Source organism: Aegilops tauschii, chromosome 3 (genome assembly GCF_002575655.3).
Source record: "Aegilops tauschii subsp. strangulata cultivar AL8/78 chromosome 3, Aet v6.0, whole genome shotgun sequence".
NCBI lineage: Eukaryota > Viridiplantae > Streptophyta > Magnoliopsida > Poales > Poaceae > Aegilops > Aegilops tauschii.
In genome coordinates, this window is record NC_053037.3 from 488,293,843 (window position 1) to 488,308,374 (window position 14,532).

The window sequence follows — 14,532 nt, forward strand, 5'->3', positions numbered from 1 at the left end:
TCTCAAACATCTTGTAGTGCGAGAATCAAGCGGAGGCGATCGAGTCTTGTGGGGAAAAGTGCACAAACCTCTGCAGAGTGTACAAACTGATCATGATTAGCCGTGTCCCCGGTTATGGACAACTTGAGTATCTAGTATCTGGATTATCATTTGAATCTCATCACTGTGATACTTATAATTAATTTTGTTGGGTTAATGATGTTACTTGATTGGGATTGAGTTGGAGGTACCTTCTCAATGTTTCAACCACCATGATAGTAAAATAAAATTTATTCCTTTGCAGTAGGATAAAACTTGCTTTTCGCAAAACTGTAACCATAGAGCCTTTCCACCAGCCATATATGCATATAGTATAGCATTATTATTGTTCATTGCCCTCTATGTGTTACATTGCCAGCATATTCTATGTGCTGACCCATTTTCGGGCTGCAACGTTTCATGTTGCAGACTTTTCAGACGACGAGTAAGGTGCCTTAGGTTGTGGTCTTATACTCAGTGATGCCGCTGGAGTTGATGGACTCACTTATCTTCCAAGTCTTCCGCTGTTATCGTTATTAGATGGCCTTAAGCCATGTTTTTATACTTAATCTCTTCGGAGATATTCGATGTAATAAGTGTGTGATTGCTACTCTGTTATAAATCCTCCATTTGTACTGTACGTGTCAGCATTACTGATCCAGGGATGACACTGGTGCACAGCAGCACAGGCCATTTGAGGTCTGGTCGCTACAAAGTTGGTATCAGAGCACACGCTGACTGTAGGACATGACCACTAAGCTTAAGCCCTAGAAAAAACTTCTCTCTTCTCATTTCTGACCCTCTCCACTTTCTACTCTTTTAGGAATGGCGAATGCAAGGAGCAAGTTCATGCAACCAGATGAAGATACGCCGTTTGGACGACATTTGAAGGAAGTCACCAAGTACTTGAACATAGGAATACCAAGCATCACCGGAACCTACAACGCCACATTACCTGAAGAGGAGAGCTGGAAGATTCAAGTTATCATTCCAGGAAGGATGTTTAGTGCCATGAGATTGGTTTTCGAAGCACCAACCTGGAGTTTAGGGAAGAGCATGGCCGCACACATCGCCATGGGACGCATTGGAGAAGTCTATCACCAGGAGCTTAAGGATACGATTTATCAAATTTGTGGACGTCGAGACGCGCAATGGGAGATGATCAAGACCAAGAAGGATGGATCAATTGCAGCTTTCATCCAGGAGCAGAACCAACATATTCGACGCCAGGAGAATCAGATGTGCACGGACAAGGAAGAACTGAAGAAGGCATTCACGAAGATCAAGGAACTCCAAGAAGAACTCAAGACTACACGCGAAGATTACTTGGAGGAAATAAACGCACTAGTCGGGAAGATTGACGACCTGGAGAATAAGATTGGATCATTCGTGGGAAATCCAGTGCCAAAAGAAGAAGTCGACGAATGCACTTGTCCGGATAACTACATCATCATCGACGACACCGACTCGGAACCAAGTGAAGACGAATGGATTGATGAAGCTGGAGCAGACATCATGGAGTCTTCAACGGATCAGAATTTCTAGTAGACCACCATATCAGTAGTAGTTTTCCCCCATTTAGTAGTATAGTTCAAGCACTTTGTAACGCTAGTTAGATCGATTGTTTTGCCTTGTGTGGATTGATTGAGTGATATTGATTGAATTTGTCTCATGAGCATATGGGTAGTGTTTCCCCCCTAGACCTCATTCTATTCTTAATTCTCATCTTTTCTAAACCTATCAGATGCCTCCGAGACGCGACACCGGATTTGTTTTCCCACCAGAGATCACCCAGTTGACTCAGGAACAGAATGCCCTAATGCAAGTGTTAGTGCAGAACCAAGGCAACAACAACAACAACAACCCACCACCACCACCTGTTGATCACTTAGCCCGTTTCTTAAGGCTAAACCCGCTAGTGTTTTCCAGTAGCACCGAGCCGATTGTTGAAAATGATTGGCTCCACAAAGTTGGAAGGGAGTTGACCACTGCAGGATGCACAGATGCGGAAAGAGTGCGTTTTGCCGCACATCAGCTTGATGGACCCGCAGCATCATGGTGGGAGAATTATACAGCCACGCACCCTATTGACACTGTCACGTGGGATCAGTTTCAGCAAGCTTTCCATACAGCTCATGTTTCAGCAGGAGCTATGGCTATGAAGAAGCGAGAGTTTCGTAACCTACGCCAAGGAGGACGCACCGTAGGCCAGTATGTGGAGGAATTCAGTAAATTAGCACGTTATGCACCAGATGACTTTGCTACAGATGCTGCCAAGTAGGAGAAGTTTCTTGAAGGACTGAATGATGAACTGAGTATGCAGTTGATGGTAGCAACCTTCAACAACTACCAGGAGCTGGTAGATAGAGCTCTCATGATTGAAGGAAAGAAACAGCAGATTGAAAACCGCAAGAGGAAGTATGGACAAGGGAAGTATAACTCAGGAGCTCAACAGAAGCCACGATTTGCCCCGAAACCAGGAGGACAGTTTCAGCATACCCATGGAGGAGGTAGTTTGCACAACCATAATGGCTCCAAGAATGGTAATGGGAATGGAGGAGGAAACGGACAGAACCGCACCAACCCATCTACCCCAACCAAAAGAGATCTAAGTCACATTACCTGTTTCAAATGCCAGAAGACGGGACATTACGCTACCGATTGTCCCGAAGCCCAAAATGGAAATGGCAATGGAAGCTCTGGGAAGAAGCCGAACCCGTTCAACAAAGGACATGTGAACCACGTGAGCGTGGAGGAGGTTGAAGCTCAGCCTGATGCAGTAATAGGTAAGTTTTTGGTTAAGTCATTTACTGCAACCGTTCTTTTCGATACTGGTGCATCGCATTCATACATATCAAGGGGATTCGTAAACAAGTTTAAGATGTCCACCCAAGTTCGCAAAAGCCCCATATTAGTAACCTCGCCAGGAGCAGAGTATATGGCCACCCAAGGATGTTTTCAGATACCGTTGGCCATTGGTAGGCATGTTTTCCCCTCAGACCTCAGTGTTTTGGAATCGCAAGGTTTGGATGTGATTTTGGGAATGGATTGGCTATCGTTGTATGGAGGAAACATCGATTGTGCCAGCAAGACGATTTTTCTTACCACCCCGGAAGGAAAAAGGATCAAGTATGTATCCAGGCATATGCCGAAGAGGACTCAAGTGAATTCCTTATCAGGAGTTGTACAGGAGGAAGTACCAGTGGTGAAGGATTATCCGGATGTATTTCCAGAAGAGTTGCCAGGCATGCCACCAGATAGAGACATTGAGTTCTTGATTGAACTTTTGCCAGGCACAGGGCCAATATCTAAGAGACCGTACAGGATGCCTGCAAAGGATTTGGAGGAAATTAAGAAGCAGATCAAGGAGTTACTGGATAAAGGCTATATTCGCCCAAGTTCGTCACCTTGGGGATCACCAGTACTTCTAGCAGAGAAGAAAGATGGATCACTAAGGATGGTTGTTGATTACCGAGGATTGAATGAAGTGACCATCAAAAACAAGTACCCACTGCCGATGATCAATGATTTGTTTGACCGCTTGCAAGGAGCTAAAGTATTTTCCAAGATCGATCTACGATCAGGATACCATCAGTTAAAGATTCGAGAACAGGATATACCTAAGACGGCTTTTACCACCAGATATGGGCTATATGAGTATACCGTTATGTCATTTGGTCTGACTAACGCACCTGCCTATTTCATGAACCTGATGAACATAGTGTTTATGGAGTTTTTGGATAAGTTCGTCGTGGTGTTCATTGACGATATTTTAATCTTTTCCAAGGATGAAGAAGAGCATGAGGAGCATTTGCGATTGGTACTTGAGAAGCTCAGAGAACATCAGTTATATGCCAAGTTCAGCAAATGTGAGTTTTGGTTGAAGGAAGTTGGATTCCTTGGACATGTTATTTCTGGAGAAGGAATAGCAGTAGACCCTGCCAAGGTTGACACAGTGACAAGTTGGGAATCGCCCACTACAGTTGGAGAAATCCGGAGTTTCCTTGGACTTGCAGGATACTACCGGAGATTTATCGAGAATTTCTCAAAGATTGCTAAGCCCATGACTGAGCTATTGAAGAAGGACACCAAATTCAATTAGACTGAGGAATGTGAAGCTAGTTTCCAAGGGTTGAAGAAACGATTGGTTACCTCACCAGTGTTGATTCTGCCGGATCAACGCAAGGACTATGAAGTCTATTGCGACGCTTCTCGTCGAGGACTTGGAGCAGTGCTTATGCAGGAAGGAAGAGTTGTTTCGTATGCTTCACGACAACTTAAACCCCATGAGAAAAATTATGCTACGCATGATTTGGAATTAGCAGCCGTGGTGCATGCATTGAAGACATGGAGACATTTTCTCATCGGAAACCATTGTGAAGTGTACACGGATCACAAGAGTTTGAAGTACATTTTCACGCAGAAGGAGTTAAACCTCAGACAGAGGAGATGGTTGGAGCTCATCAAAGACTATGATATGAGATTGCATTATCACCCTGGAAAGGCTAATGTAGTAGCAGACACGTTGAGCCGTAAGAGTCATGTCAACACCCTCATGACAGGAGAGTTACCTCAGGAGTTAGCCGAGGACCTACGTGAGCTATGTTTGGAGATAGTCCCTAGAGGCTATTTAGCGACATTGGAGATTCAGTCTACCTTGATGGAAAGGATCAGAGAAGCTCAGAAGACAGACAAGGAGATTGAAGAGATAAAAGAGAAGATGAGCAAAGGAAAAGCCAAGGGATTTCGTGAGGATGAGCACGATACCTTATGGTTCGAGGACCGCGTATATGTGCCAAATGATCCGGAGATCAGGAAGTTGATTTTGCAAGAAGCCCATGATTTACCATACTCAATTCACCCAGGAAATACCAAAATGTATTTGGATTTGAAGAATACTTTCTGGTGGACCGGAATGAAGAAGGATATTGCGGAGTATGTAGCAGTTTGTGATGTATGTCACAGAGTGAAGGCAGAGCATCAGAAGCCAGCAGGATTGCTACAACCATTGCCGATACCCGAATGGAAGTGGGATAAAATAGGCATGGATTTTATCATAGGATTACCCAGGACTCGTACAGGCTATGACTCGATATGGGTTGTAGTCGACCGTTTGACGAAAGTGGCTCATTTCATTCCAGTAAAGACCACTTACACCAGTACTAAGTTGGAAAAGATATACATGACCAGGATCGTATGTTTGCATGGAGTTCCGAGGACCATTGTGTCAGACAGAGGAACCCAATTTACCTCGAAGTTTTGGAAGCAGTTACATGAAACATTGGGAACCAGGCTAGAATTTAGTACAGCTTTTCACCCACAGACAGATGGACAGACCGAGAGAGTCAACCAGATTTTGGAGGACATGTTGAGAGCATGTGCACTAGATTATGGATCTAGTTGGGACGACAACTTGCCATATGCGGAGTTTTCGTATAACAACAGTTATCAAACCAGTTTGAAGATGGCCCCTTTCGAAGCTTTGTACGGAAGGAGGTGTAGAACACCGTTGTTGTGGGACGAAGTTGGAGACCGTCAGTTGTTTGGACCAGATTTGATTAAGGAGTCTGAACAGAAAGTAAGGTTGATTCGCGATAGGCTCAAGGTAGCCCAGTCCAGGCAGAAGAGTTATGCTGATTCTAAACGAAAGGAGACAGTTCACGAAGTTGGAGACAGAGTGTATCTTTGAGTATCACCACTTCGAGGAGTGAAGCGCTTTGGAGTTAAGGGAAAGTTAGCGCCCCGTTTTATCGGACCATACAGAGTGTTGGAACGTATGGGAGAAGTTGCCTACAAGCTGGAATTGCCCGAAGGATTGTCTGGAGTACATGATGTATTCCATGTTTCGCAGTTGAAGAAGTGCCACGCAGAGATGGCTGAGATACCACTAAGAGATACTGTGCCACTAGAAGCGATTCAGTTGGAAAGTGATTTGACTTATGAGGAGAAACCAGTTAAGATTCTCGAGTATGCCAGTCGAGTTATCCGCAGCAAGGTTATCAAGTTTTGCAAAGTCCAGTGGAGTCACCACACGGAGGATGAAGCCACCTGGGAGCGAGAGGAAGATCTACGGAAAAACCACTCCCATCTGTTTTCTAGCCAACCCGGATCTCGAGGGCGAGATTCGTCTTAAGGGGGGTAGGTTTGTAACATCCCAAATTTCCAATTTGGAATGTTATACATAGATCATCATTTGCATATCATGTTTTGTTGCATTTTGACAAATCCTCGATAAATCCTAAGCAACTCAAGGACCCTCGGAGAGAGTTGGGGATTTTCCCGAATTTTTTTTCAAATTAATTTTTCCAACGAGGATTTTGGTTTTAATTATTTTTCTCTTCGGACAAATATTTCAATTTTAAATAAACGAGAGGAGAAAATATGACTTCTCCAAAACAATTGAAATACTGGAGGAAAAATGTTAAAAACAATATTTGGGATTTATTTGGATTTTATTTGCAATTTTTATTGCATTTAAAATATTGCATGTTTTCAAAATGTTTATTTTTGATTCTAAAAATGTTCACCCGATTCTAGATTTTCTAACTAGACGGGGAAAATTTATTTCATATTTTTTCTGATTTTTATTTATTTTTCTACGCAATATTTTCCGCGGAACTTATTAAAAAAAAACGCGCCCGCGCCGACTGGGCCAAAGGCCCAGCCGACGGCCCGCCCGCGGCCTCTCCTCCTCCCGCACGAAGCCGCCGCCGTCGGAGTCCGTTCCGGGCACGGAAGCCGCCGCCGCCTCGGGTGCCCCCTTCCCCAAGCACAGCCGCCCCCCTTCCTTAAATACCCCCCCTCTCTTCTCTCCTCACCCCACCGTCGCCGCCGACATCGCCGCCGCCCGCCCGCATCATCGCCGCCGCCGCCGCCGGGAGCCCGGAGCCGCCGCCCCTCGCCGCCCCTCGCCGTCTCCCCGAGCCCCAAGCCCGCCGCCGAGCCCCACCCCGTCGGAGCCCCTCGCCGGAGCCCGCCCGACGAGATACTGCCGCCGGCCGTTTTTCTCTTCGTTGACCGGTTTTCTGTTAAAAAAACCTTCGTTTAAAAAAAACCCTAGATCGGTTTTTTTCGGTTTTATTATTTTACGAGCGTTCACCGAACCATTCGTTTTAACGAACGCGTTCGTCGGTTTTTCTCTGTTAACGAACGTCCGTTATTTAACCGTTCGTCCGTTTTTCTTTTTCGTCGGATTTTCTTGTTATTTTCTCAGATTCGATTTCTGATCGAATCTTCGAATCTGTTTAACTTCTCGCTCGTTTATCGGAATCAGGCGATTCAAGCGTCCAGAGTTTCGTCTCGAAATTCTCTTTCCGTTAAACCTACTCAAACAAGTTTTGCTACAGTAAAATTTGACCTAGATCCAGATTAGCAAACGAAGTTTCTTTCTTTCGCCCTTTGACTTTCGTTCCTTCTTTCGAGTTGATTCTTTTTGCAAACTAGAGTTCTTAAGTTGAATTTTCTGGTTGGATCTTTCATTCGAGTTTTACTTGTGCATTAGTTGAGTACTGATTGTATGCTTGTTTGTTTGCGATAGAGTACCCGGAGTGTGCCGCTTGTTACTTCGACTCGCTAGGTTTTGCGGATCATCAGCAAGGCAAGTAACACTTTGATCATATCCCGTTCATACCCAGTTTTATTGCATTAGATCTATTTCCTCAAACACATTGCATGGTTAGGATCTAATAAATTGTGGGTATCTGGGAAGTATTTGAGGTAGAACCTATTACCTGTTTCGTTTGTCAAACCCTCAGGAGTTACTTCTACGTTGCTCTTATATTGCCATGCTATGCTCGTAGACGTGGATTGGGTTTGAGTGATATTCATGACAGATGTGAGATGTTTAATAATGGTTCAACTTAAGGTGGCAACTAAAACTCACATCTGGGTGGATTGAGGCACCTGGAGAACCCAGTGTTGCCTGTATGTATAAGGTCCGCCACCCAGGCTCAAAGGGATCATAAGATTATTCATGCTAGAAACTTCCGTGTGCAGCCACAAGCTATTATGGGCTCTAGCATAGCTGAGTAGGTTACAGGATCTCTTGAAGAGGTGGACTAGCAGATGTAGGGGAAAGTAGGTGTACTGGTCCATCCAGAGTAAAGAGTGATTGTTTCTGAAAGACTGTGTCTCGGTCATCCGTTTCTCAAACATCTTGTAGTGCGAGAATCAAGCGGAGGCGATCGAGTCTTGTGGGGAAAAGTGCACAAACCTCTGCAGAGTGTACAAACTGATCATGATTAGCCGTGTCCCCGGTTATGGACAACTTGAGTATCTAGTATCTGGATTATCATTTGAATCTCATCACTGTGATACTTATAATTAATTTTGTTGGGTTAATGATGTTACTTAATTGGGATTGAGTTGGAGGTACCTTCCCAATGTTTCAACCACCATGATAGTTAATAAAATTTATTCCTTTGCAGTAGGATAAAACTTGCTTTTCGCAAAACTGTAACCATAGAGCCTTTCCACCAGCCATATATGCATATAGTATAGCATTATTATTGTTCATTGCCCTCTATGTGTTACATTGCCAGCATATTCTATGTGCTGACCCGTTTTCGGGCTGCAACGTTTCATGTTGCAGACTTTTCAGACGACGAGTAAGGTGCCTTAGGTCGTGGTCTTATACTCAGTGATGCCGCTGGAGTTGATGGACTCACTTATCTTCCAAGTCTTCTGCTGTTATCGTTATTAGATGGCCTTAAGCCATGTTTTTATACTTAATCTCTTCGGAGATATTTGATGTAATAAGTGTGTGATTGCTACTCTGTTATAAATCCTCCATTTGTACTGTGCGTGTCAGCATTACTGATCCAGGGATGACACTGGTGCACAGCAGCACAGGCCATTTGAGGTTTGGTCGCTACACTAGCCTTTCCCAAGTTGCTTTCCACTCAAATCATCTTTCCACAAATCCAAATCTGTGAGAGAGAGTTGAGTGTAGGGGAGGCTATCATTTGAAGCACAAGATCAAGGAGTTCATCATCAACACACAATCTATTACCTTTTGTAGAGTGGTGTCTCCTAGATTGGTTATGTGTCACTTGGCAGGCTCCGTCAAGATTGTGGAGTTGAACCAAGGAGTTTGTACGGGCAAGGAGATCGCCTACTTCGTGAAGATCTACGCTAGTGAGGCAAGTCCTTCATGGGCGATGGCCATCGTGGGATAGACAAGGTTGCTTCTTCGTGGACCCTTCGTGGGTGGAGCCCTCCGTGGACTCGCGCAACCATTACCCTTCGTGGGTTGAAGTCTCCATCAATGTGGATGTACGTTAGCACCACCTATCGGAACCATGGGAAATATCTTCGTGTCTACATTGCGTTTGCCACCTTCAAACTCCTCCCCTTTACCTTCATATGAAGTTATTTACATTCCGCTGCAATACTCTTGGAATTGCATGTGTAGGTTGATTGCTTGACTTGTGCTAAGTCGCTAAAATATGCCAAGACTGAAAATTGGGAAAAGGCTAGATTTTTATTTGGTCAAGTAGTCTAATCACCCCCCCCCCTCTAGACATACTTTCGATCCTACACTTGGCCCACCACATAGGGTTAGATGGCAGCTCCCTATTGGACGCCACCTTGCCGATAGGTAGCGCAACCGCGCAATTTTACATTTCGTGGGGAATAGCCGTCCTGTTGCGGTCAACGACCGGCAAGGGACGCTCAGAGAGATGATATTGTAGCAGTTCCTTGTTAAGGACAACGTGTTCCGGGGATCTGGGCCGGCGGCCAGGCACGTGTGTCGGTCGACTTGGTCAATGGACAGATGAATCACGTGCAGCAGGGGCAGCAGCCTGGCCCAACCATGTACCCTATGGCACCGGCCAATGACAAGTTCCTGGTGATGGGCGACGACATGGGGTTCGTCCCCAACGGGTACACAAAGATGGCCCTGGTGCCGTTGCGACCACCTCCTCAAGGTGGAGTTAGTATCATGAGCCCCGGGTCATTGGACGGGAGGAGCGCCATGACGCAGGCTGACATGATGAACTGCATGGGCGTCAGAGCGATGATGTAGAACGGTGATGCCCCGGAGGATCAGTCCTACAAGAGGAGCATCAAGCGTCGCAACCGCCACATGATCAAGAATCGTGAGTCAGTTGCACGATCGTGTGCTAGGAAATAGGTACTTACCTTCCTGCTAAAATTGTTGGTTTTTATCGGATGCCATTTCTACAACAGTGGTAACAAGGTTGGTGACACATACACGCTCTATCTTTATTAATTCTACAGGCTCATATTGTGGAGCTTGAAGATGAGCTAAACCAGCTCAAGGAGGAGAAAGTGCGTGAAAGCTGAGGAGGTACAGAGCTGTTGACAAGTGAAAACCAAGAGAAATTTTGTTTTCTTATACTTTTCAGTTCTTACCATTACTAAACTGTAGCATTGTTTTTTTGTAGAAGAAGATTTTGTTGACCAAGAAAAAAATGTTATGAACATTTCCCCACCATCGCATGGCAATCCTCCTACACTCGCCATCACTTGCCAATTGCTTGTAACTATCTAACTACTAAGTCTTAACACAGTCAATGTGTGCATGCTGATGAAACCACCTTGTGTTCGTGATCTTTTTTTCTTACAGATGGTGGAGAAGGTGATGAAATAGTCCAAGGAGAACTCGAACGCCAAGAAAGGTGGCGCCCTATCACGGCGCAACAGAAGCTGCATCTGGTGAACGGTGACCCACCATTCAGCTTCCATAGCCGTGCTGACAGGAGGATGAGAATGAATTGTGTTGTTGATAACAGATACCTTTCCTTTTTGGAGCGGGGTGGTATAGTAATTTACTAGTAGTAGCTAAGACCCATAAGGACCCAAATGTGAGTGTTTATCTAGTCAAGCAAGTGAACTTGTGTTGTTGTTACTTTTTATAGGTATATGTGTTTGTCAGAAGCTTCAGACAAATGGAACCAAAGAAAATTAGCAACATGTTGATGTGTACTCGTGCTTTAATATGATACGATGCAATGTGTGTGGTCCATTTCTGATGTGTGTGTGTTTGGGAGTCTTCTCCTTTGATCTCTTCTAAAGAAGTGGAGATGACTCCCGAGTTGAGTTTAGTCACGTAGGCACACTTTGCCGCGTCGGTGAAATTTGAGCCATTGAAACAGTTTTTAAATCCAGTGAAATTTGAGCTATTTAAATAAGTAGTCACATGGGATCCTGTCAGACTTGACGATGGTGAAACATCCAATTTCTTGGATAGTCGATTCCCTTTCCCCTCCGTCGTGGCTAACTGCTTGAGGGTCCGACTAGCCTTTAGTTGCACTCCATGGTTGGCTAACCATGATGGAGATTATCAACCTTCATCCTCTTACGGTTATGTGCATCGGGGGCCAGAGGTGATCCTCTTTTTCTCAGAAATAATCCTCCTACACTTAACATCATTTACCAATTGCTTGCAAGAATCTAATTGCCAAGTCTTAAAATAGTTAATGTGTGTTTGCGGAAGATAACACCCTGTGATCATGATTTCTTTACAGCTGGTGTATAAGATAGAACAGTCAAAGGAGAACGCTAATGCCAAGAAGGGTGATGCCCTATCGTAGCGCTGCGGTAGCTCCATCTGGTGAAAAGTGACCCGCCATTCAACTGCCATAGCCCTGCTAGTAGGAGGAGTACTTGAAGTCTGGTTGTTTTGTGTGTTTGATGCAATTGCAGCAACAATTGTGGTGTTGATAGTAGTTTCCTTTTCTTTGATCATATATTAATTTAACATCGGTACCTAAAACCCATAAGGACACAAATATCAGTGTTTATCTGGTCAAGCAAGTGAACTTGTGTTGCTGTTACTGCTTATAGGTGATCATGGGTTTGTCAGAAACTTCAGGCAAATGGAACAGAAGAAAATTAGCAATATGTTGTGTACTACGAAAGGACCCTTCTACATCTGAGCTCAATTGAGCTCGATGTAAATAGTAAATTCAAAAAAATGAAAAAAAACTTTAATAATTTCTTAATTTTTTGCTATAAAATTTGGCAAATGTTCTCGGTGCTTGCGAATTTCATCCCAAAAAAACATTCATGGAAGTGATGGCAAAAAAACAACACTCCAAAATGCTTTTGGAAATAGCATTTCTGGAGTGTCGAGTTTTTTTACCACGTCTTCCAAGAATGTTATTTTGGGATAAAATTTGCAAGGGCTGAGAATATTTGTGAAACTTTGCACCCAAAAAAATTCATAATTTTTAGAATGTTTTACTTTTTTGGATTTTAATTATGACTAGAGAGCATATGAGCTCGGGACTAGATACTCGGCGTCCTGTGTACTCGCTCTTTAATATGATGTGATGTTATGTGTGTGGTCCATTCCGTTGTATGGGGAGTCTTTGCCTTTGCTATCTTCTGAAGAAGTGGAGATGGCACACGGGTTGAGTTTAGTCATGTAGGTGCACTTTGTCGCATAAGTGAAATTTGAGCCATTCAAATAGTTATTAAATCCAGTGAAATTTTAGCTATTCGAATTAGTTGTCACACAAAATCCCATGAGAGTTGATAGTAGTTAGCTTTCCTTTTCAGAGCGGCATGTTATAATCATTAACTAGTTGTACCTAAAATGTCAGTGTTTATCTTGTCAACCAAGCGAACTTGTGTTGTTTTTAATATTTATATGTAGGTGATGATGGGTTTGTCAGAAAGCTCAGACAAATGGAACAAAAGAAGGTTAGCACTATGTCTATGTGTACTCATGCTTTAATATGATGCGTTGCTATGTGTGGTGTATTTCAGAGGTGTGTGTGAGAGTCTTCACCTTTGCTCTCTTATGAAGAAGTGGAGATGACACATGAATTGAGTTTAGTCACATAGGCGCGGTTTACCACATCTGTGAAATTTGAGTTATTCAAATGTTTTAAATCCAGTGAAGTCTGAGCTATTCAAATTAGTGGTCACCCAGGATCCCGTGAGACTTGACGGTGGTCACAAGTCGCAATGCTTGGGTAGTCAATTCCCTTTTCCCTTTGTCACGACTCATAACTTGAGAGTCTGACTATCCTTCAAGGGCTCCCTGGTTGGCCAACCATGACAGCGATCATCAACACACATACTCATATGGCTGTGTGCAGGGGTGATCATCCATTTGTAAGAAAAAAGCCTCCTACACTTACCATCATTTGTCAATTGCTTGCAACAACCTAATTGCCAAGTCTAAAAACAGTTAATGTGTGCGTGTTGATGATAGCACCTTGTGGTAATAATATTTTTAACAACTAGTGGAGAAGATGATGGAACATTCCAAGGAGAACGTCAACGCCAAGAAGGGTGGCACCATGTTGCGGCACTGCGGCAATTGCATCTGGTGAAGGGTGACCCACGCTTCAGCTTCCATAGCTATACTAGCAGGACGATGAGGAGGACTTGCATCCTGCCTGTTTTGTGTGTTTGATGCAACTACAATGACAATTGTGGTGTTGATAGTAGTTACCATTTATTTTTGGAACAAAAGTGTATATACCCCCTAAACTATAACGGTTTGGGCACATCACCCCCTCACATCGAAAACCAGTATCCTAATGTAACATCCCAAATTTTCAATTTGGAACGTTATACATTAGATCATCTTTGCATAGCATATTTTATTGCATTTTGGAAAATCCTTGATAAATCCTAAGCAACTCAAGGACCCTCGGAGAGAGTTGGGGATTTTCCCGATTTTTCATATTTGATTTTTTTCAAATAATAAAACGAGAATTTTTGGTTTTAATTATTTTTCTCTCCGAAAAATATTTCATATTAAAATAAATGAGAGGAGAAAATATGACTTCTCCAAAACAATTGAAATATTGGAGGAAAAATATTAAAATCAAATATTTGATTTTATTCGGATTTTATTTGCAATTTTAATTGCATGAAAAAATTGCACATTTTCAAAACTGCATTTTTGGGCCAAGAAAATGTTCACCTTGTTCTAATTATTTTAATTGGACGGGGAAAATTTGTTTTAGTATTTTTGGATTTTTATTTCTTTTTCTGTGATTTTTTTAGATTCGGCGGATATATTTAAAAAAAACCCGCGCCCGACTGGGCCGAGGCCCAGCCGAGCCAGGCCGGCCCGTCCCGCGTCGTCTCCCTCCCGAGCACGCTCGCGCACCGCCGCCCGAGTCCGCCAGGAGCACGCCGCCCCGCCGCCGCCTTGCCCCCTCCTCCACGCCACCCCCTCCCCCTCCTTAAATACCCCCCTGCCCGCCACCTCTCCCCACCCCGCCGCCCAACCCGCACCCGCCGACGCCGCCTGCAGAGCCTGCCGCCGCCCCGCAGCCGTGCGCCGCCGCCCGCCGTCTCCCGCCGTCGCCCCGCCGCCGCCCGAGCCTCGCCCGAGCCCCGCCGCCCCGCCGGAGCTGCCCGCCGAGGTAGCCGAAGCCGCCGCCGCCGAGTCCGGTTTTTAAAAAAAAACCGATTCGGTTTATTTTTTTCGGTTTTATTACTTAGTGAACGTTCACCGACCCGTTCATTTTAACGAACGTGTTCGTCGGATTGTCGCTGTTAACGAACGTCCATTCGTTTAAC

General features: G+C 44.3%; 1 pseudogene; it reads left to right on the top strand.

The window, feature by feature from the left end:
- The window catches only part of LOC123497649 (bZIP transcription factor ABI5 homolog), a 170,492-nt pseudogene extending 157,164 nt beyond the window's left edge, over positions 1-13,328 (top strand).
- Positions 13,329-14,532: the final 1,204 nt, after the last annotated feature.